The following is a 23,622-nucleotide window of genomic DNA, read 5'->3' as shown; positions in this document are numbered from 1 at the left end:
CACAAAATTGGAAGATTACATAATACACGTGAGGGTCATGCTGCCACCCAGAGGGACCTCAACAGGCTGGAGAAATGGGCTGACAGGAACCTCATGCAGTTGAACAAAGGGAAGTGTCAAGTCCAGCACCTGGGGAGGAGTAACCCCCTGCACCAGTATGTGTTGGGGCTGACTGGCTGGAAAACAACTTTGCAGGAATGTCACTTTGGTGGACACCCAAAATGAACATGAACCACCAATGGGCCCTTGCAGCAAAAAAGGCTAACAATATCTTGGACTGCATTAGGTAGGGGTTGCCAGCAGGTTAAGGGAGGTGATCCTTGAGACCACACCTGGAGTACCATGTCCAGTTCTGAGCTCCTCAGTACAAGAGAGCCATGGGCGCACTGGAGAGAGTCCAACAAAGGGCCACTAGGATGATTAAGGGACTGGAGCATCTCATATATGAGGAGAAGCTGAGAGAGCTGGGAATGTTCAGCCTGGAGGAGAGAAGGGTTAGGGGGGAATCTCAACAATGTGTATAAATACCTTAAGGGAAGGTGCAGAGAAGATGGAGCCAGGCTCTTTTCAGTGGTGCCCAGTGACAGGACCAGAGGCAATGGGCACAAACTGAAACACAGGAGGTTCCCTTTCAACATCAGGAAACACTTTTTCACTGGGAGGGTAACCAAGCACTGGCACAGGTTGCCCAGAGACGTGGAATCTCCATCCTTGGAGATATTCCAAAGCCATCTGGACATGGTCCTGGGCAACCTGCTCTAGGTGGCCCTACTTGAGAAATGGGTTTGACCAGGTGACCTTCAGGGACTCCTTCCAACCTCAACCATTATGTGATCCTGTGATGTTGTAAAAGCAGTTTCTTGAATTATTAGCAGCACATAATTAACAAGCAATCGGTGCACAATACTTTCAAGATCAGTATCTGCAATATAACACATAAACCACACTACCATTAGTAACCCCTTACAAATTTCTGAACATCTGTTGTAGCTAATCCCCCAAAGCTCTAATCCCCTAGGTGCACTCAGAGCTGTGCGCACCCCACACATACCCACACCCACAGCAGCTGTGGCTCCAGACCCCTCCACCTTGGTAATTCCCTTGTAACTGTTTAATCTTGCTGATGGCTGTCTTCGTCTTCAACATTGTCAGTTTTGAGGCATACATCCCCATATATCAGACAGTTTTGGTGCTCCAGTCACATTTAGGGGTTACACCCCTGTTCCTGTCATACCATCTGCTGGTATCAAGGCCATGTGGGCAAGGTGTTCACCCCACAACTACTCACAATGTTCATCCCTTATGGCAGCTCTATTGTACCCTGTCACGGTTTACATCATAGCCCTGGTGAGGTAACACTTCATACAGGTGTATATTCCCCAAATATAGCATGTGATTGCTTTACATTTTTTTACCAAAAGTGAACATTTTAACAGAATATTAAAAAAAACCCTTTAAAGTGTATATACTAAACATGACAATTACTGCAATCAGCAAACAGCAGCAGGAGCAGTAGAGATAGCAGCTGGTTAGATGAGGTTTCAGCTACCTGACACTCATGTTGGTAAGGTCCATGATAATAAGGTTCCACTGCATTTTCTGAACTGCCTGGGAACAGAAAGAAAACAAACTGTCAAAGTCAAGGCAGAATCAGCTTTGATCATGTCTCCCTAATGAGTGTTTTAATGAAATATCCTCTGAAAAATATATCCCTGAAAAAAAACCCCACCCTTACTTGTACTTCAAGAACAAGCTCGTTGTTTGCTTGTTGCCATTGGCTGCTTTGTATCAAAGTGATCGAAAGCAACACTTGAACCTCACCGTGTACCCTTGATCAATAAGCTAAAAAAGAATCTGAAAGCAGTGAATAGCATCAGCGTGCAATTTTTAATGCGTTGGAACTCATCAAGGCCAAGAGCCTGTAGCTTGGGATTCAATCTAGTAGGACTGCTAGAGGGACAAGTTATTTTTCTGTGCTGAAAGCCTTAACCATAAAGTGCCACGATCCTTAACTATTGCATTGCTGCCCCCTTCCCCAGAAGCCCAGATCTTTGTGCAATGTGTTGGGGCACGCTCTGTCTGGGGAAATTAATCACCTCCAAAAGGGGTCCATAGAGCCAGCGTGTTGGACAGGGAACCAAGCAAGTATTCAGCGTTGAGGATTGCTGAGTACTTTGAATCCAGCTGTTCTCAAGTACATGAACCTGCCTTGACTGAGAATGCAGCAGGCAAGACTTTTTGAGGAGTCCTATTTCCAATCCTCAAAGAAGTGTTCTAGCAGAGATAATTTTTTTTTCTTTTTTTAATTTTTAAAGCCATTATTTAAAAGATGAAGACAAACTGTCTGGGGTTTTGTTTTGGTTTTTTTTTTCCCTACAATGACTGAGGCAGTTATATTCACTCATTCAGGATATGAGACAGCCAGATGTAATTACGCCTTGAAGGTCGATTAATGCCTGGAAATCTCCTAAGGCAGGAATAGATATAGATAGTAGTAAAATGTTACAGGACAGACATGGATATAAGAGGGGCCATGCAAGCTGTTGACTTCACAGCCACTCTGGAGGCAAAGAAGCTCTATAGTCTCTGCCGCTATCAACATAGGGAAAATTAAGCATTCAGCAGAAGAAACCTCTGCCTCCTCCCAGGCTTTTCTTTCCCCACCCAAGGCTTCAGATATGATCCCTGGATAAGCAAATCCACGACTGCACAGCTGGGGGCCCCCATGCCACCCCTCGCTCACTGGATCTGCTCACTGGAAAGGCAGCTGCAAAGGAAGGGGAGGCTGAGAAGTCACCCTGGGCTCTGAAACTGCTTGCTGCATCTTTACATGCTCTTTTAAACTGCAGGGATTTTTAAGCAAATTTAGCACTGAACCACTTCCCCCTGGTCATAAAGTTTCTGGGGGCAAAGACAGACTCAGCAGATGTGCCAGTGAGGGGCATACTCTTATCTGGAGCATTCAAGGTCTTGCGTCATAACTGTCTGCTTCTCATCCATATGTACGGTGGAGAAACTAAATTCATATAGGAAATATGCAATCTTTAAAGCCTGGACGCAAAATAGCAATCCATTCAGGTTGTGATCTCCTCTCCACCAGGTATTAGATATATTAAAAAAGCCTGACAAAATATATATAGGTATTAGGTTATTTCTGGATCTTTCCAAAAGACCTCATATATAGGCTTATATTTCAGAGTTTACATCACTTCAAATACTATTTTATTGTATAATACCAAAATGGAATTATGTAATCACAGATGTGAGTTTCATTTTAAAAGCTAAATGAAAGGTTGTATTGCAGTAGCTTGCAATTCAGAAAACAATACATGCCACTAGTAGAAAGATAATAGTGTTTGGTGAGAAGCATTAGGCTAATCTCATTAAATTTAACTTTATTGGTTTTAGGAAATAACATAAATAATTTAATCCTTCTCAGTAAAATAATAGTGATTAACCAAACACTCTTTGTTGATGGCTGTCTAATCTATAATTCACAGAAACAAGTCAATAAAGAAGTAAATTTATTTTTTTTTAAAGATCCCTGTCTGAAAATATATTTTAAAAATACCTGGGTATGTAATCATCTGAATTCTGGCAAATATTAGGAAAAGACTGATACTTTTCTTGCAGTTTAGATAAATATTTGCCACTTCATAACACTTCTGGCTGACAATGGTACTGCACTGTAACAATGATGGACGGTATCTATCTATTTATCTATCCACTGGGAAATATAGACTTATAAAATTGTAGTCCTGGGACAGGGAAAGGAATAAAAATGAAAACTCAACAACTTTCCCAAATGTCAAAGTCTAAATTATAAATTGTAAAGCCTGGGGTTTTTTTAACAACTCCATATTGGCATGGGACAAATAGAAAATGTGAGAACAAACTCAAAACACATATAGTTTAAGAGTATCTGTTTTCATAATGGATCAATCTATCAGGCAAAATTTCCCCTTACAGAAAGCATGTTGAGCACAATGAGCTGTGGGAGGTGGCATGGCATTGTGAGAGCTTCGTGTTCATAGCACCATTTAACGTTAAAACTTGGAGTATGAAAACAAAAACAAATACATCTTCCCCCCAGCCTTGCCCAAAAACCTTTCAGGACGTTACAAGCGATAAACAGTCAACATCAACAAGCACAGGAGGCAAGACAATGCTGCTGTCAAGCATATTGCTCAGAAGCACATGAAATAGGAACAAAAAGTTGGGAAAACTCTGGACAGCCCACATGTCACTCTGGTATGTTGATCTGTTTATATATAATAAAAAAAAAATTTTGGGTACTTTGCATGAGGAGTTATATTCCCAAAATTCTTGTATGCTAATTGCAAATGTTTTTAATTAGTACAAATTCTTATCTTTTCATTCAAATCAGCAAGTAAGCAAAGTGAGGGTTTTTTAATATTTTCAGTGTAAACTTGTTAATCATCATGTATGATGATGACGAAAAATTATAACAGTACATATGAGAAATATGAAGAGAAACATGGGGGTTTGATACACTATAACATCTAGAGTTTTCTCTTTTTCCTAAGACAGCTCTATAACTTTTCCCTAAGTTTATTGTTTATTGTATAAATTAATAAAAGCTGTACCCAAACAAATAATTTTTGCTTCAGCTTCGAGTCCATAGGTTCTTGGCAAGCATCACTACAAAGGATACATAAAGTTTGGGGGTTCTGGACTATTCTAACTCCACTGAAAAAACTGATTTATAGTTTCCTCTCATAAAACTATTTTTGGTCTTATAATTGACTGTTCTTTTTCTAATTAACACCAGGCAATCTCCTTAAGTCCTTTGTTTTAATGTGTAAATTATTCTTCAAAGGCTTCTTTTCCACTTATGCAGGGTTTAAAAAAAATCACTGCTATGCATAATGAACCTTTATAATCTGCTGTCAGCTTAATTGAGAAATGGTCATTTTTAACATTAAGTGTGCTTTAGGGAAAGTTGTTCTGAAGTATCATTCTTGAAGAGAATATGTTTTAGTCTTGTGTCATCTTCTGATTTATCATGGCAATTTAAGTCTTGCATTAATTGTATTGTCTTAAAATAAAAAAAAATATTTTAATGTTTCCATAGAATAGACAGTATATCAGTTCTTGCACTGTCACTATGCATAAATCACAGTTATTCTATGTGTTTTTAATATCTGAACTCAAGAGACGAAAGCATACATGAGTTATTTTAACTAAAATTACTTTCATCATTACATAACGTAAAAGGAGAAAAAACCCCAAGGAACCAATTCCTTGAAAAGAACAACAAAAACAAAAATTCCTAAACCCTGTTTATTATATGTTGTGGCATGTAACTATGTAACTATGCTTGCTGGGTAAAAATGTGTTTTCATAAAGAATGGGCACATTTGAAAAAGATCTGTCAGTGGAGTAACTACACATAGAAAAAAGGAAAGAAGCAGTTTAATAGTATTTTTTTTTTTTTTAGAAGAACAAGATTTAGAATAAAAATTGTACCTTTCCATCTGGTAACTAACTTTAAAATGTTATTTGTTTGTCTTTGCTTTCCACTATCTGCTGGTGTCTGGCTGGAGTTTTAAGTATCATTGTAACAATGGCAGAAAAATTACAAGGAGGTCTCTATGTATCCAATAAACAGTATTTTGTAGAAGTCAAATAATTTTGTTAACTTCCTACCATCTGGCTCTACCTTCCCCTTGTTCTGTTATTGGAAGTTCTGGGTTTTGCTCAAAAATTCAGAAGAAAAATCTGCTACCATTAAAGAGGTGAGCAAGAGGGAGAAACAAAATGCTCTTTGTTGTGCTTGAGATCCATGTTCCTAGAAATGCTGAGGAAAGTAGCCTTGTTGGCAGAGAAGGGAAATATTCACATTGCCAGTTTTGGCGTGTAAAAGTTACGTAGGTGCATGATGTAGTCAGTGGAGAAAATCAGGTAGATTAGCAAAAGCAGCTCCTAAATTTGAAGCTTGGACTTAGAGTGGTGTGAATGTGACCTCTGTGTTGACAGGCGACCGACAGTACTGCTGTGTGGCTGGGGACAGCCAGGCATGAGTGGCATAAGATACATGCACAAGATGAGGAGGCACAGGCACGTCCCTATATATACATGTAGCCCTATGGCAACCCAGAACAGAAGGTGAATGGAGTTAAATCCACTTGCCAGCTGGTCACAAGCAGTGTTCCCCAGGGCTCAGTACTGGGGCCAGTTCTGTTTAATATCTTTATCAATGACCTGGATGAGGGGATGGAGTGCACCCTCAGTAAGTTTGCAGATGACACCAAGTTGGGTGGGAGTGTTGATCTACTTGAGGGCAGGAAGGCTCTGCAGAGGGACCTGGACAGGCTGGATCCATGGGCCGAGGCCAATTGTATGAGGTTCAACAAGGCCAAGTGCCAGGTCCTGCACTTGGACCACAACAAGCCCATGCAACGCTACAGGCTTGGGGAAGAGTGGCTGGAAAGCTGCCTGGTGGAAAAGGACCTGGGGGTGTTGGTTGACAGCCGACTGAATACAAGCCAGCAGCGTGACCAGGTGGCCAAGAAGGCCAATGGCATCCTGGCTTGTATCAGAAATACCGTGGCCAGCAGGACTAGGGAAGTGATTGTCCCCCTGTACTTGGCACTGGTGAGGCTGCACCTCGAATACTGTGTTCAGTTTTGGGCCCCTCACTACAAGAGAGACATTGAGGTGCTGGAGCGTGTCCAGAGAAGGGCAACGAAGCTGGTGAAGGGTCTGGAGCACAAGTCTTATGAGGAGCGGCTGAGGGAGCTGGGGCTGTTTAGCCTGGAGAAAAGGAGGCTGAGGGGAGACCTTATCGCTCTCTACAACTGCCTGAAAGGAGGTTGTAGCGAGGTGGGGGTCGGTCTCTTCTCGCAAGTAACAAGTGATAGGACAAGAGGAAATGGCCTCAAGTTGCGCCAGGGGAGGTTATTAGGATATTAGGAATGGATATTACTAAATGGATATTAGGAATGGATATTAAGAATGGATATTACACTGGATATTAGGAAATTTTACTTCACTGAAAGGGTTATCAAGCATTGGAACAGGCTGCCCAGGGAAGTGGTTAAGTCGCCATCCCTGGAAGTATTAAAAAGACATTTGGATGAGGTGCTTAGGGACATGGTTTAGTGGTGGTCTTGGTAGTGTTAGGTTTACGGTTGGACTCGATGATCTTAAAGGTCTTTTCCAACCTACATGATTCTGTGATTCTGTGATTCTGTGAATGGAAAAAGTAATTTTCATATATATATATAACATATATACGTAGGTTTGTACTTGAACATTAATTTAACTCTACCATCTAAAACCAGAAAGTCTTGAACCTTCTAAATATATTCAGTTAGAGATCCATAGAAACTTATGAGATGGGTAAAATAAAGAGAAAGAAAAAGGGAAAGAAACTCCAGGTGTTGATGTAAACATACTAGAAATGGTTTTTTTTTACGTGTCTATGTATAAATCACTTGTCTCAAAGAATTGGTTCAGGATAAAATTATTTTTTGCTGTTTTGTTACCAAAGAAACCAAGACTAATTGATTTACTCTTTCCCATTACAGCTTTAACTACAACCATGTGTATGTCTGAGTTGCTTTTTCCTGTTTTTATGTCCCCTTGTATCTGCTAAATACTTTGATGGATGCATTCTGTACCATTAAAATCCTTGTGAACCTATTTGCAAACAGACACATCCTGGCTGGCTATACTCCTTTCTCCCTTTTTACTTTGTAAGCTCTTTAAAGAAGAACGATGAGCTATTCTGAATTGAAACAAACCTGTTTGAATTGGCCATTAAATACCAACATAATACAAATAACAACACCATAATATTCATCATGTCATTACTGTCAAGAGAGGACCAAACAAAACAATGTGCAATGTGTTTTCTTTGTAGCAAAGTTAGTTTAAAAAGGGGAAGGAATATTTTTGGGGGAAAAAAGGTCCCACAAAGAGAGATTTTTTAGCTGTGCTGAGGATTTTTATGTGAATTCACTTGTTTCTGTTGTTAAAACTCAAAGTTCTGTCCTCAGACAGATTGTGTAAGAAAAACACCTATAACCGTGTTAAAAGACATCAAAATACTAGTTAATTTTTCAGTCAAATTTTTCCCACACAATCTGTAACTAACATAATGTAATGACAGTAATTTTCCCCTAAGCTCCCTAGAACACAAACCCTAGCAAGAGCAATCATTCCCAAAAATATGTTACAACTTATTCTTTGTGCAAAAGTTTCTTTGTTTTGAGTTTATCAGAAGATCATTTAAGAGGCAGTAAACTGATACAGCGAGCCTCAGATCTGAAATTAAGGCTGCAGATAGACCCCCTGTGAGGACTGTAAATGACTTCCAGATAGCTCAGCATAATAGCTCTGTTACCAGGGGGGTCTCAGAAGTTAGAATAAAACTTACTGTTCCTTTTGCATTGTTCAGTAAGGAAACATGAAATAAGTTTTACTTGATACCGGATGGTTTATTTTTCTAAGATAACTTACCGGAGTTTGGAAAACATTACAACTTTAAATATAAGCCTGATTATTCCAGTTTTGCACTGAGAATAGTTTCGTGACCACACAAAATGTTCACCCTATAGAATCTGGCTCTGTAATGTAGCACTGTTGTCTAGTACAGTAGCTTTAATATCAAAGACAGAAATCAATGAGATGGCAAAAAATCTCAGAGAAAGGGAAGAAGTGTTTCTTTGACACATATTAGAGAAAAATAACTAGAACATAAGAACAAATCAAAGTGGAAAAGAATGTGAAATTATTACTTTGTAATAGGAGATGTCCAAACACTTCTAATCAACAATTCAGGTCACTAAAGCCTGGAATACAGGTAGCTACTTGCTCTTGCCTCATTGCCAATAACCACTTCATAGCTCTTTTTGTGGCCTGTTTTGTGGCCCAGCCTGTGCATTGCAGGGTGTGACAATAGGTGTTTCACTGAGAAAATTCAGGAGAAGAAATGAAGGAACTGGGGGGGAGGGAGAGAGGGCGAGAATTGCTCCTTATGCTGCAGATAAAAGCCAAAATCCATTGACCAAAATTTTCATGAATGTCTAATAACTTAAATATCTCAGTTTTCGGGATTCCTATTAATAATGCCTTGAAGTAACCTGAATTAACCTGATGTTTTCTGGATGCAAACCCTTTCATGGTCTTAACAGGGACCACAATGCTATCTATAAGGCTTCCATTATAAATATTGTGACTCTTCTGCTTCCATGATATTGTTTTCAAAATATTAAAAACATTTTTGTTTTTTAAAAATGAATCTATTGAAGTAAAAAACTATATTTTTTACCTTTCTAGACAAAGTACTATAATTAAGACCAAGCCTTATAGTCTTCTAAAATTGTTTTCTTCTACACAGAATTTAAAACTGGGTTCATTAAAAATTAATGCACGATTGCATGCGAGTTTTTTTAAAATAATTTAACTCAGTAGAAAAAAAAATATCCCAAACAAAATGGAAACATAACTTTCTTCATGGTTTATATAAATACTCCTACAATACAACAAAAAATCATTTGCTTTGCCCCAGAGATGAAAAGAGTGAAGCGATTTCAAGAAGGTCCATGTAAACACAGCTGGTTTAGTGTCAGGACATATACCTAGTCAAAGCTGAAACAATTCAGAAATGATTTGAGGCCAAGTTCATTTTTCTCTTAGGATTTATTTATGTTTCTGAATCTTCTTCTGTAATCAGTCCCAATCATAAGAGCTCATCAAATACGCTATAACAAAAAGGAAATTATAACAATCTCAGTTCTGTAATGCTTTTGGAGTTTTGTTTGGGGTTTGGGTTTCTTTTGGTTTTTTGTTTTTTTTTTTTTTCCTTCCAGGATAGCCTCTCCTCATTACATTTTCCAGTATTTCTCCTCAGCCTCCTGTTTAGCCTTTCTGTCCCTCATGTGTATCTTAGTAGCAGAGAGCCAATTCGTTGCTGCTGCAGAGGTGTTAATCAGGTTTGTTATGACAGCACCTCCGCTGTGGTAGTCAATGTACACACTAGCGTAATGGACAAGCGATATCTCACACAGCTTGCTATGGAAGTAGACAGGAGGAGGACAATGTTATGGAAGAGATGCTACCTTTTTGGGAGCACTTCCCAAACTTTTGGTGAGGGGAGGAGTTTAATTAGAGTGTATCACTGAGAAGGAAGGAAAGGAGTGGGAGTAGCAGTGAGACAGATATTGTAGGGAAGGAGATGAAGAGGACAGGAGAGAGCTGAGTATAATGGTAAGGAAGAGAGTATGAAAGGAACAGAGAAGAAGAAACAGGAGAGGTCTGGAGAGAACAGAAGCTAGCCCAAAGCAAAAAAGTACAGTTAAAGCTGATGAAGTTTCCCTAAAGTGCTAGTATCCCTGTTTTAGTTACTTCTGCCACTGAGTGGGGTCTTTATTCAGCTTTTCCTTATCATATCCTGCACTTCCCAGTCTAGAAGACTGTGGGAGGGCTAGGGGCCATAGAGCAGGGTATAGCTGCCTAAGTCACAGCAGTGTTGGCCAGGCATGCTACTATTAGCATTGCAGCTGTGTGTTGGCCTAATTTTGTATAATCTGCTTTTCATGCATTAACACACTGATTATTTCAAATAATTTTTGAGAATGAAGTTTTTAAAATAATTTTTGCTCTTAAATCCTTCAAAATTCCTAAAGACCCCTTGCTATGCTATAACATGTATCTGATTTTCTTTTAACTCATTGGTTTAATCACAAGTTTAGCCTGTATAACTTGTAGGTTAATGTTAGCAGTATTTTATCAGCACACCTTTCCCATTTGTGTAAACTTGAAGGAATAATTGTGGGTCCCCATCTCACATTCAAAAAAAGTTAAAAACATGAAGAGAGCAACTTAGAAAACAACACAACATAGGCCAAACAGTAGAAAAAGAAGGAAAACATGTCCAAATGATGAAATGGAGGGATAAATTAGCATAATAAAATGCTTTATTATATGCAAGAATACACATATTGTCTTCCAAACATTGGGGACATAGGACAGTTATTAGGGATATCTTCTATCATTAGTAATGTTTATAGATTTCCAGGCTGATTTTTCTAAATAATCTTTTTTTTTTTTTTTTTTTCAAGTATCAGTACCTTAGCATATTTTTACACTTTGGAATCAGACTGAGGGAAAAGAACTAGAAAGAGAAGCAAGGAAGTAATGATGAAAGCAAAACTGTATGACAATTCTTTTTCTCTTTATGATCTCATTGATATATATTGCAGTAGAAATTCTAAAAGCCTTGATACACTGAGAGATGCTCACAGTGGAAATAGGCTTTGCTCTTTTGATACCAAACACTTTCATAAAATATAATTAAAAGACTAATATTGTCCTAGTATTTTCCAGCCTCAGATCTCACGTATAATGAAGAGATGAAGCAACAAGAGCACAGGTACTTCTATTTCACAATACTAAGAAAATCACACCACCACAATTTTCAGTAATTTAGTAGATATTACAGCAGCAGTATGCATGTTGCTAAAGGCTGGGCTCTGGTGGTGCTTTCATTATAAAGCACATTTTTCAAGTATTTAATAACTCAGATATCATTAAACTGTAAGATGCAGTTTGATGCTTTTTTACAAGATGAGTTCAGAAATACTCAAAGTTAATAAAGTTAGGCAAGTATTTGCACTTTCGCAACTCAGGAATAGATTTTAAACTAAATTAATTTTGAAAAGTGTTTTATATTCATTTTCTTGTTGGTTTTGGTCAGATCTTCCTTCCACCTGCTACCCCATCACACTGGCTAAGGACTTCGGCGGTCATTGCAGTGTATGTGCTAACCCCCTTAAATGGAAAGGTAGAGTTTAAGATGAGAAGTTGGTCATATGAGCATAAAGATGGTCTAGGTAGTATTCCAAACTGCAGTGAATCAAGTCAAAGAGAGAGGATGAAACACTAGTTTACTTGAAGTTTACTTGAAGTAACTACATCAGTGGACAAGGGAAGTGCTATGGATAACATCTATCTGGACTTCTGTAAGGCCTTTGACATGGTCCCCCACAACATCCTTCTCTCTAAATTGGAGAGATATGGATTTGATGAATGGACTGTTCGGTGGATAAGGAATTGGCTAGATGGTCGCATCCAGAGAGTAGTGGTCAATGGCTCAATGTCTGGATGGAGATCAGTGAAGAGTCGTGTCCCTCAGGGATCCATCTTGGGACCAGTACTATTTAAAATCTTCATCAATGACATAGACAGTGGGATCAAGTGCACCCTCAGCAAGTTTGCAGATGACACCAAGCTAAGTGGTCCGGTTGACACACTTGAGGGACGGGATGCCATCCAGAGGGACCTGGACAAGCTCAAGAAGTGGGCCCATGTGAACCTGATGAGGTTCAACAAGGCCAAGTGCAAGGTCGTGCACCTGGGTCGGGGCAATCCCTGGTATCAATATAGGCTGGGGGATGAAGGGATTGGGAGCAGCCCTGCGGAGAAGGACTCGGGGGTACTGGTGGATGAAAAGCTGGACATGAGCCTGCAATGTGCGCTCGCAGCCCAGAAGGCCAACCATATCCTGGGCTGCATCAAAAGAAGCGTGGCCAGCAGGTCAAGGGAGGTGATTCTGCCCCTCTACTCCGCCCTGGTGAGACCCCACCTGGAGTACTGCGTCCAGCTCTGGAGCCCTCAGCACAGGAAAGACATGTTGGAGCAGGTCCAGAGGCAGGCCACAAAAATGATCAGATGGATGGAACACCTCTCCTATGAGGAAAGGCTGGGATAGTTGGGGTTGTTCAGCCTGAAGAGAAGTCCCTGGGAGAGACCTTATTGCGGCCATTCAATACTTAAAGGGGACTTATAAGAAAGGTGGGGACAGACTTTTTAGTAGGGTATCCCTGTTGTGATAGGACAAGGGGTAATGTTTTTAAATTAAAAGAAGGTAGATTCAGACTAAATATAGGGAAGAAATTTTTTACAGTGTGGGTGGTGAAATACTGGCAGAGGTTGCTCAGAGAGGTGATAGATGCCCCATCTCTGGAAACATTCAAGGTCAAGTTGGATGGGGCTCTGAGAATTTCTGCTGAATTGAGAATTTCTGCTGAAATTGAGAATTTCTGCTGAAATTTCAAAGCAGACAAGGTACCTCCATTCAGTAGATTAAACGCTGTCCCACCTCTGTCTATGGCATTTTTACTGTTTGTAGCCTCCTTCCCCCTCCCAAATGATGACTTGTTTTAATTTGACTTATAGACAGATGATTTTCCCAGTACAGCTGCATCATTCAAGGGAAAAGCCTTCATTAGGGAGCAAGGCTTTTGCCAGTCAGGTGATGCACACTGGGCACTGACACATCTAAGAGCAAGCTCTGGTTATAGCACAATATTCTTAGAATAGTTCCTAACATTTAGTGCGTAATAAGGAAATAGGTAAGACTGGTAATATAAAAAAGCATGTTCTGTATGCATGCTATATTTGCGTGTGATTCATGGGGAACAACTGGTTTAGGACAGTGACTCAGCTCAGTGAAAGATGAATTTTTCAAGCATACATTTTTATTTTACACTTCAGATGACACTTAAAAATGTAGTTGTGCAGTACTCCAGCAAAAATAATTTATAAGGTGTCTGAAGCACTGTTAGACCTTCATTACCCACATGAAGATCAGCCTGGTTGTGGATTAACCATGTTAATTCTTCTAATGACATGACATGTAAAAGGTCGCAGCCTTGCACGTCTACAGAAGGAATGGACACTTTGTGGGACTCTGCAGTGAAGCTTTTCGTGCAAATTTTGTTATACGTGTGCTTAGCTAATTTACCTGTGACCTCCTTAGTAGTTTTGATAATCCAATACTTAATTTATTCTTTAATAGACATGTGCATTTTCATTTATCACATTTCTTCATTACTTCTAGTTAGAAACAAGAGAAATCCAGGATTTCTCTTCCCAGCAGTGCTAAGGATTTCTGTGTGACCCTAAAAAAGGGATCGTTGTTTCAGCTCCCCCACTTGTGTAGGAATTGTAATAAGTATTATGGTTTTGGCTGGGATAGAGTTAATTTTCTTTATAGTAGCTAGCATGGGGCTATGTTTTGGATTTGTGCTGAAAACAGTGCTGATAATACAGAGATGTTTTAGTTGTTGCTAAGTAGTGCTTACACTAGTCAAAGACTTTTCAGCCTCCCACGCTCTGCCAGATGCACGAGAAGTTGGGAGGGGACACAGCTGGGACAGCTGACCCCAACTGACCAAAGGGCTATTCCATACCATATGACATCATGCTCAGTATATAAAGCTGGGGAAGAAGAAGGAAGGGGAGGACATTAGGTGTGATGGCATTTGTCTTCCCCAGTAACCGTTACGCGTGATGGAGCATCCCCTGCTTTCCTGGGGATGGCTGAACACCTGCCTGCCCATGGGAAGGAGTGAATGAATTCCTTGCTTTGCTTTGCTTGTGTGCGTGGCTTTTGCTTTCCCTATTAAACTGTCTTTATCTCAACCTTCGAGTTTTCTCACTTTTCCCCTTCTGATTCTCTCCCCCATCCCACCAGGGGGGAGTGAGCGAGCGGCTGTGTGGGGCTTAGCTGCTGGCTGGAGTTAAACCACGACATACATACAGACAATTCAGGAGAACTGAATTGCAAAAAAAGATTTTATTTTTATTTGAAACCTGAAAAAAGAATTTGAATTATCAGTATTCTCTTTTTCTTCCCACAAACTTTCAACTGCCATTGATCTACTCAAGAGGAGCAACCAGCATGCACAAATATTGCTTCTATGATAATTTTACCTTTTATGTTGCATTGTAAAATTGGCAATTTGACCCATCCCAAAGATCAGGTAGTTTTGCATCTCCTTCTGGATTATATTTCTCTTACATTAGCCAATCATACTGTGAGCTGGGAATATTGCAATAAAATGAAATACACATTTTTTAATCACATATGTAATATAAATTTAAGCAGTCTTAATTGCACACACAGTAGTAACGACTGCAATTTTATTTGCATGTTCTCTGCAGTAAAAAAAGTTTTGTGAAGTACTCAGTGCATAATGTATATATATTATTGAGCAAATTCTAGAGTTTTGAGTTTATCTCCAGAATGATACAAAATTCAGCAAGTCAATTATTTATTGTAAATTAATTGTTTATCTTATTTTCAGACTTTCTAAAGATTGAGATCCTGATATTTTGCAAGAAAATGTCTTTTTTTAATAGTTTTCCATCTTTTAATTTTACAGGGCATGGAAGGACTTCAATCATGTTACTTGCAATCCATGCTGTAAATAAGAATGTGGAGAGAGAAATACAAACAGATAAAATAATTCTGAACAGACAATAATCCCAAATCATGTCTGTTGAGTGACAACCTCTCTGTCAGTCTCTAGAATAAACCTTGCCTATCAATAAGTGGATACATAAGTGAGAAGACACCTGCTAACCTAATGAATTCATTTGAAATTATCCTTTCCAGGGATGTGAGACTAAGACATGTCTAACACTGTATTTCTTTTCTAATATTGGATTAGAAGATATTTTCTGCAAATTGTAATGATATAGAAACATCCTGGGACTCTTAACTCATAAACAAAGTTCTTTATAAGCAGTTTAGAGGAAACACTCACTATCCTTGGAGTGAAAGGTGGACTTTGATTGACACAGCTGATCTACCATATGATGCTATTTTAAAAGATGCCATAGCGTGAGAGAGAGGAGAGAAAGCCTCTGGAGAAAGCTCCTCTAAAAATCACATCTACAGCTCAAGGACCTGATAATGCCACTGCACCTCCAGGACTAGACCCCTTTTCAAAGCCAGAGGAAAAAATACACATCTAACAGTGCTAAAGTCAGAGACACATTTTGGCTTACCATATAGATTTAAAATGCAGTTTATTATTGTTAATACATACAAAAGTCAAAAGAACTGCAAAGGTTTCTTGAAGCCAAAAGAAAACAAACTATAAAGGAAAAATAAACAGACAGACCAGAGAGAGACTGTGGGTGAAAGCACAGTAGTAGTAGGAGAAAATGCTTCATATGACCTGCAGTCGTCACAGCTGGCACACTTTGTGTTGGGCAGAAGCTGGAGGGGAGAAAATGCCCTTCCTTGGGAAGTGGTACTGAATATATACCACTGGAGGAACTTCGGGCTGGCAGAAAGACATTTTGGAAGCATCACACAACTGCTAGAAAACTTCTGGAAAGAATGGGAGGCTTTCCTAATTCAAGGAGATCTGCAAACAAACTTAGAGGTCATGCTGAGGATTGAACTCTGCTGGCACCCAGAAGAGGCCATTTAAGCCAGGAAGAGATCAAGAATGACTGTACTAGAGAGCAAGGCAGAAGAAATGACTCATATCCCTGCATGTGTATAGTAAGCAGGGAACAGGATTTTTAAGCCTTTTTTTTTGCTCCATTTTGCCTAGAAGACATAAAATTTTCTCTGGAGAAAAAAAGGTTTGTTCTCCTATAGTTTGTCATCTAATCAAACAGACCTTTAGAGACTGGGAGCCTTTTGATGGTCTTTAGGTTTGTATGTTTCATGGACAAAAGGTGGGGAAGATCCATCTCAAGACTGGCCAAATACCAATCTCCCTGTACTCGTTACTGTAAAACAAGGGTCTACCTATTTCTTCCCCAGCTGAAAACACATCAGCTTCAGTGGGCTGGGAATGTTATAGCTATTTTTAACCTCAACTGCACAGCATGTAAAACTCAAAAATCCGGATAAGTGTATATATGGGATATACACTCATCCAAGGAATTACGGTATTGGCTGAATTATTTTGTGTGCAAATCTACAGTATTAGCCAGAAGGGGGCAGATGCAAAAAGAGGGCTTCCCAGAAGGTCTTTTAATGAACACAAAAGACTTTGAGATCTATGTGTGAATATATTCATATGACCGTGAGATGCTATTGTATGTCTACAGATGGACTGGGCATTTGACTGTGAAATCATAAGTATACTTGCTACATGAAGAACAAGTGACAAGAATTGATGACATATACAAACAGAATAAAACAATTATCTGGATAAATGAACGAAGGGTCAAAGACTACAAGGATACCAATAAATAAGACACATTTTTTGTGTAGATTTAAGGCAACAGAACTAAAAGCAAAGTGTAAAAAAGAGGAAAGCCTGTTTAAACAGTCTCTGGTCCCTTGAGGAAACAAAAAATCCAAATGGAATTTGTTAGATGGAAGAAAAGTTAGCCTAGCTGAAATATAGAAACTAACATAATAGAATTCTGTTTACTTATATAAAAGTGATCTGCACTACTCAAACAACACTATATTGTAGTTTCTATAAAACAAATTTACAGTAGCATAAAAAAATAACCCAGCCAGATCCTTTTATCTCTTTTTTTCTTATTCAAAGTCTGAAGCAACAGATAAAAACTTGAACTCTTCTTTGAAAGCCTTTAATTACAGAATCTATTGACCATATTTCAAAGAAGCAGCACAGAAAACAGAGTTAGTATCATAATCTGCCGGCCATAATTTTCATTATGCAATTCATAATGAATTCTTGTGCCTATGTTTATTTATTTTATAAGTTTGTTTTTCAACAAGAGTCAACAAACATTTAAGAAATAAAAACTTGAAGTGTTCATTTATTACCTTACTAGCATGATTAGCGGTAAGACAGAAACAAACTCTTAAAAACATGAAAAAACCTTGTAATAAATGTGAAGTATATCTCAGCTCTTTTGCTGTCATTGGATGTAATTAGCATGGGATGCATTGATAATACATCCTTATGCTGATGTGTGAGCTTCTTGGGCTATTTCATATTGCTTTTAAAGTTTTATAATTTTTATTAAAAATAGTTAAGTGAAAACGTTTTAGTTATAGGGCCCAATTATATTTTATTTCTCATACAGAATTATCCAGGACGCTAATGGTGTGTGTTTGTGTATATACCTGTATGTGTGTAGGAAAACAACATTAAAAGGTGAGATGAAATATTAGTAGGTTTTGCCCCACATAGACATGAACTTTAAGTGGCCAGGTATTACTTAAAATCATATTATATACATAACTGAAAAGTATTTTGAATTTTTTTTTAATCAGTTTAATGATGGATATTGAAGCACACCTACTGCCTTTTAAATTTTCTGTAGTTATGCTGAGGTCCCTAGGTAAATATCCCTTGTTTATTCCTTTTCAGTAGTTAAGTGGACTTTCCACTGGACTCTCAGAACAGCAAGAAAGTAAAGCAACACTTTCTGAAAAGAACGTAGAGATTTTTTGTGCTTTTCATTCCAAAGTCTGGAACAACCAGACAACATCTAAATTGCACTGCATGAGCAGCTGCAGCATGTCCCCGGTCCCCAGCTCTGATCACTGAGGTCTGGGTCCCTTTCAGAGCTCCAAAAGAACTTTTCTTTCCTGAAGAAAACAGAGGTTGCAGAAGGATGGTGCATGACTGTTTATTACCTTGACACGGAGTGGAGGTGAGGTTGATGTGAGCATCTGGCCTGGGGAGGGAGGAGAAGAGCTTTTATGCCTTAAATAACCTGCGGAAGTTGAGAAACAAAGGACAAAGTCTGTATGTGGAAGAACAAGAAGAAACAATGCGGAAGAGCAAAGTATAAGGATTGCTGGCCATTGCCGTCGGGATTCATAATACATTTACTATGTGTAGCATAATATATTTGTTATGTGTATTATATACCTTTGTTCCATTATCTAGAAGATAATTGTATATTTGTAACATATTAGCCAGTAGATGGAAACAGCAAACACCCTGCTGCTTTGACATTGTGCACTGGCTATTTGACTTTTTTTTAAAATTTGATTTCATCATCATTTCTCTATTCTGTATGTGTGAATCTTTTTTCAGTTAAAGGCAGAGCAGTCACAAGAACAGAACAGACAATCATACATACTGGCTTGTTTAAATAAAATCAGCTAATAAATAAAAAAATTAAAAATCCTGTATTAAAAAAGACAGATTGTCATCCTAATTTTTTTTTTTTTTGGGGGGGAGATTTCTGGGTAGAAAAATAATTTTATAAAACTTTATGATAAGGTACATCATAGGGACAGAATTAACCCAGCCTTGTAACAAATGTGGACATTTTCTATATCTTTCTTTTGTTGTTACTGTTCTCTAAAATTTCAAAGCAATTGTAAAGTGAGGCTGTGAAAATTCTTTACAGCTATCGCCTCCATCTGCCTGCAGTATCTAGGATGAAACTGCCAAATCAGAGTATGCTCCCTTTGTAAACCGTGTTTACTTCATGACAGTGCACAAGAGACAGTTTTTAAAGTTTCATAACTTACAAGGTACTTTTAATTACTGTTGCTGTAAGTTAGGGTAGTCATGCAGTATTGGTAATGAGGTTATAATTATTATTTATTTATTTATTTGCCACTGACATGCTGACAACGTGTATCTGTTAGCAAATGCACATGGCAAGCATTTACCTGTCCCAAAAGACAAGTTGTCAGAGGCTGAGCTCCTACCAACTTTACTCACTTTTACTAGTATATTTACTCAAAAGGAGTCACAGTATTATCAAGGGATGTCTCATGGCTAGGATGCAGATTATAATGAAAACCTGTGGCAGGTGAGAAGCCTGCTTGGTGAATAAAAAATTGGACAGTCCTGCCTCATGTTTTTCCTGCTATTGGTTTTCCTCTGCTTTGGGAGTGAATAGATTCCCTCTCCCTCCAAATGAACTGTTCCCTGCCCTTTCCCACCATCTTTCTCCAATGCCCACGATCCCCTGACGGCTGTGCCAGCAGCTCGGGAGCCCCGCTCAGCGGCAGGCATTGCCCATGCCACCTCCGTGGGCGGCAGGGACTGGGCAACGGCAGCCAGTAGGGGAAGGGGAGGGCAGCCCCTCTGCCTGGCTGCAGCACCCAAAGCTCTCACTGATGGAGGTGTTTGCCCCAAAGCTGATAATACTCTGCAGAAGTTACCAACGATGAAGGATATATTAAGACGACCATCAGCTGATGGCAGCGTGGGGCAGCATGCGGGACCTCCACGCCTGCGTGCCTGGGGACACGGGGGCTTTCTCACCAGCACCTGCATTGGCAGGGTCTGGGGAACAGCAGGGGAGCACACCAGGCTGGAGAGCCCACGTTGGCCTTGGAAGCGGGGTAAATGGGGCAACCTGTCCTCTCCAGAGAAGGGATGGGGGCCTGTGACCCACACCTGCTGTGAGGCTGTGTGTGAGCAGAGGGAATGCACAACTCTGAGTGTGTCTGTGGGATTAGATTCTGGGGGGATTAGTCCTAGAAAGATACTTAGAAAGTTGTGTTTACTAACATTTTGTAAGTGTCCTGTGGTGTGGTTTATCTGTTGTATTGCACATATTGATCTTGAAAGTATTGTTCACTGATTGCTTGTTAATTATGTGTTATTCATAAATCAAGAAATCAAGTTTTGATGTTGACTGGATTTAAAGCATGTGAACTGAACATTTTTTCCCTGAGATTCATGTTATCTTTTGTGAATAACTTGTCATTTCTGTGACCCCTTTCTTTCTCTTCTTCATGAAATCTTGCTTGCTTTATTGAAGTCATGCTAAAAGTCTCTTTGGATGTCTTTCTCTATTTAAAACAATATGAGTTTCCTTCCAGTGTAAATGCCATCAAAGGTGCCTTTTGTGCAACTTGCAAACGTAAGTCCCTTCTGAAAAAGCATACACAGCTATACAAGTGGATCTGTATTTCCACAGCTTCTAGAGGGAGCTAAGATATGCTGTCTAAGAAGATGATAGCTGAATCTCCTACCAGACATCCAGTTCCTCCAAACATTGTCTTCTTGCTTTCAAAATGCAGTTCCATTAGTCTCTGAGCTGATGGAAAGGAGAGAAACATGGAGAAAGGAGTATATGAGCTGCAGTTTGGTAATAACTTTTAGCAACATCCTGAGTATCACACTCTTGCATGACCTAGTCACATAGTCACAGAAATATCTCATTATCAGAGACCTGAATTCTTCCGGCTTAAAAAGAATAAAAAGTAAATAATGTCTTCTTGTAGGTGAGACCAGTGCATGGCCACATCAACAATTTTATATGCAACTTGATAAAACTAGTCTGAAAGTAAACTTTGCTATGTAGTTCTGCAAAAAAGGACATCCACACTTGTTCCAAATACATATCTAACATCTAAAAAGAAATTCTTTTTATGTTCAGTGATCTGAAAATTTCTCACTAGCTGTCTTCCCAATTGTATTTCTAGGCTAATATTGCTTCTAAGCCAGTCATTTTCACTTAAAGTACAGTCAAAAGCTATTACCATGTGTATGCATAGACCACAGTTCTCAGATCCCCAGACCTTGACAAAAACATTTTCTTCCTAAAACAAGACTGTGGATTGTTATTCAGTGAGGTTTATGCCTGTGACAAATTTCAGCTGCCAGACCATGACAGTTCCAGGAAATCATGCATAGCTTTAAATATTGGGTTCTTTCTTTTATTTATCCATTTTTATTATGAATCATATGTGTTGAAATTCCCAGGAAAAAAAAATGTAGGAAATTGGAGCCCCATTAACTGAAGTCCTCCAAAAGGTTAAAAATACCTGAGGCAAGGTTTTAATGACAAACTTCGCCAACACTGCTATGTCAGTTAAATAAAAAACATGTAATATACACATGTAGCACATAATCCTTGTGTTTTTTCTGGGATAATTTATCTCAATTTTTGGGAACAGTCTACATTAGCAAAAGCATAGTTTTGTTAATGTGATCTACAACTGATAATGTTACATGACACTTTATCATCAATGATGTATTAACTAGAGACTATAGCCTGAACATAATGAACACAGGAGCATAACTCCACTACCATGCTGTAATCTCTGGAAAGAAGTTTACTTGTTTCTCTGCAAGGATTGAGTGGTTTGTGAAATTCATGTCTATGCAATGGCTAGGCCCACATTTTATTTAACCTTTCTCTCATATTTGCCCTCATTGACAGCTTGCTTGGTTTTAATACTAGGTGAAGTTATTTAATCCACTCAAATATTTCCATTAGATTCTCCTTCCAAGTGGCACTATGGACAATTACACTTCCTAGGAAGACAGGTACTCATTGTTAGAACAATGTCTGTTGTCACTGGAGTATGAAATAGTCTAAGAGGCTTGTCAGTTGAGGTGGGTTCATAAAGATTTTAAATGCAGTGTAATGCTTTAACTTTCTTGTTAGAGAATTTTGCTCTTCCCTAAGATCTGAGATAAATTAATTTCAATAAACTCACTGATACACTGGATAAACTTAGAGTCCAATCTCATTTCTATCTGTCTCTGCTTGTTTGGATGTCTGATTTTTTTTGTTTGTTTGTTATGTTTTCTTTTTCCAGGTCCTTTACACTTTTTCTAGGTATTCTCATCTCAGAAAACAATCTTTCATTGGTAAAGCATATCTAGAACTGTTTTCTAGTTGTCTGCTCTTCCCCTCCCTTCTTTTTTAGAAAGCTTTGGATCTTTTCACCATAAAGGAGTTCAGTGGTGAAAAGTCTCTAGATGCCTGGTGATGATATGGCTGTTTTGTGATCTTAGACTAAATTTGTTCCTGCTCAATTACCATATTCCAGACACCTCACCCTGAGCAAATTACTACCTATGACTAGTAATAATAAGCTTCTTTGTATCCAGATGTACTTCATGAAGGGAAGTCATTCATTACCAAAAAAACATTAGTACTCCAGCTTCACCCCAAGGACATACTCCTGCTTAGGTTATGTAAGAAAAAAATATATTTCCCAATAACAGTGAAATAAGGGATGTCTGATCCTTTTTTGTTTCTAGAGGTTTTAAACATTATTTTAGCAGCTTTGACTACATTGGGCTTCCCTCTTCCCTTTTGCAATGGGCAGGTCATTCTGGCTTGCTAGAAAATAGATGATGGCAAGATGTCATAACAATATCTTTCTTTGTTTTTTTTTTCTTAATGCTGAATTACAGAAACTTCTTATGTTCTTCCCTATGAAAAGTACAGCAGTTACCACTATGTATTTTTTAAAAAGTGGAAGCCTAACAGTAGAAGGGTTTTGGAAACCAGTGCAGACGTATCACAGATCACAACATAGAAAGACTTCTGCAAGGTATGCACTTTCGTGTATTTGTCAAATATATGAGAAAGGAAACAATGGCAATCAGATAGGATAAAGTATGTTTTAGTCTAGGTGACAGATAATGATGTTTTGCACTGGATTTTCCATGGCATTTATTCCTTCTAGAGGCTGTGGTCTAGCCTGGAGGATTGATGTGTTATTATAATTACAGCCCATGAGAAATGGTTTCAAGCTTGCAATCTAGTTTGCTTTGTGTTTGTTATTTTGCAGCTTTAATTTTCAGGGGCTGTGTGTTTCCAGTGACTGTTACACTTAGCATAAATTACATAGGTGGAAGAGAGACACACTGTCAGTGCTCCGTGAAGAGTAATTTGCCTGCTATGGGCTCACAATGCATTATCTTACAATGCTATAATTAATTAAGCCCCTTTTGGCAAGTTAGTGTCAGCTGCAGAGCAAAAGACTTCTGTCAAATCACGACTTGCTAGTCTTCATTAGCTGTATAAAAACCTTTAAAATTGCAGGGGCAGACTGACATTACTTAACATAGCTTCTACCCCTGTGAGTACCTACTCAGTTGAGAAGACCTATTCAGTTCCAGAAATAAGTACTTTGCAGCATTA

The 23,622-nt window shown here is 38.8% G+C and overlaps 2 long non-coding RNA genes across 6 annotated transcripts in view; one reads left to right on the top strand and one right to left on the bottom strand.

Annotated features, from left to right (window-relative positions):
- LOC142405924 (uncharacterized) overlaps nucleotides 1-23,622 on the top strand; it is a 757,404-nt gene that overhangs the window by 700,600 nt on the left and 33,182 nt on the right. The window lies entirely within an intron of this gene.
- LOC142405923 (uncharacterized) overlaps nucleotides 1,487-23,622 on the bottom strand; it is a 30,294-nt gene continuing 8,158 nt past the window's right edge. The window contains exons 3-4 of the long non-coding RNA XR_012774381.1: nucleotides 18,401-18,480; nucleotides 1,487-1,608 (exon numbers count right to left, since the gene is read on the bottom strand). This is a non-coding gene — a long non-coding RNA (uncharacterized LOC142405923). The remainder of the gene's footprint in view (nucleotides 1,609-18,400; nucleotides 18,481-23,622) is intronic.

Source organism: Mycteria americana, chromosome 2, assembly GCF_035582795.1.
Source record: "Mycteria americana isolate JAX WOST 10 ecotype Jacksonville Zoo and Gardens chromosome 2, USCA_MyAme_1.0, whole genome shotgun sequence".
Taxonomy (NCBI): domain Eukaryota; kingdom Metazoa; phylum Chordata; class Aves; order Ciconiiformes; family Ciconiidae; genus Mycteria; species Mycteria americana.
This window is presented reverse-complemented; position numbering and strand designations above follow the sequence as displayed.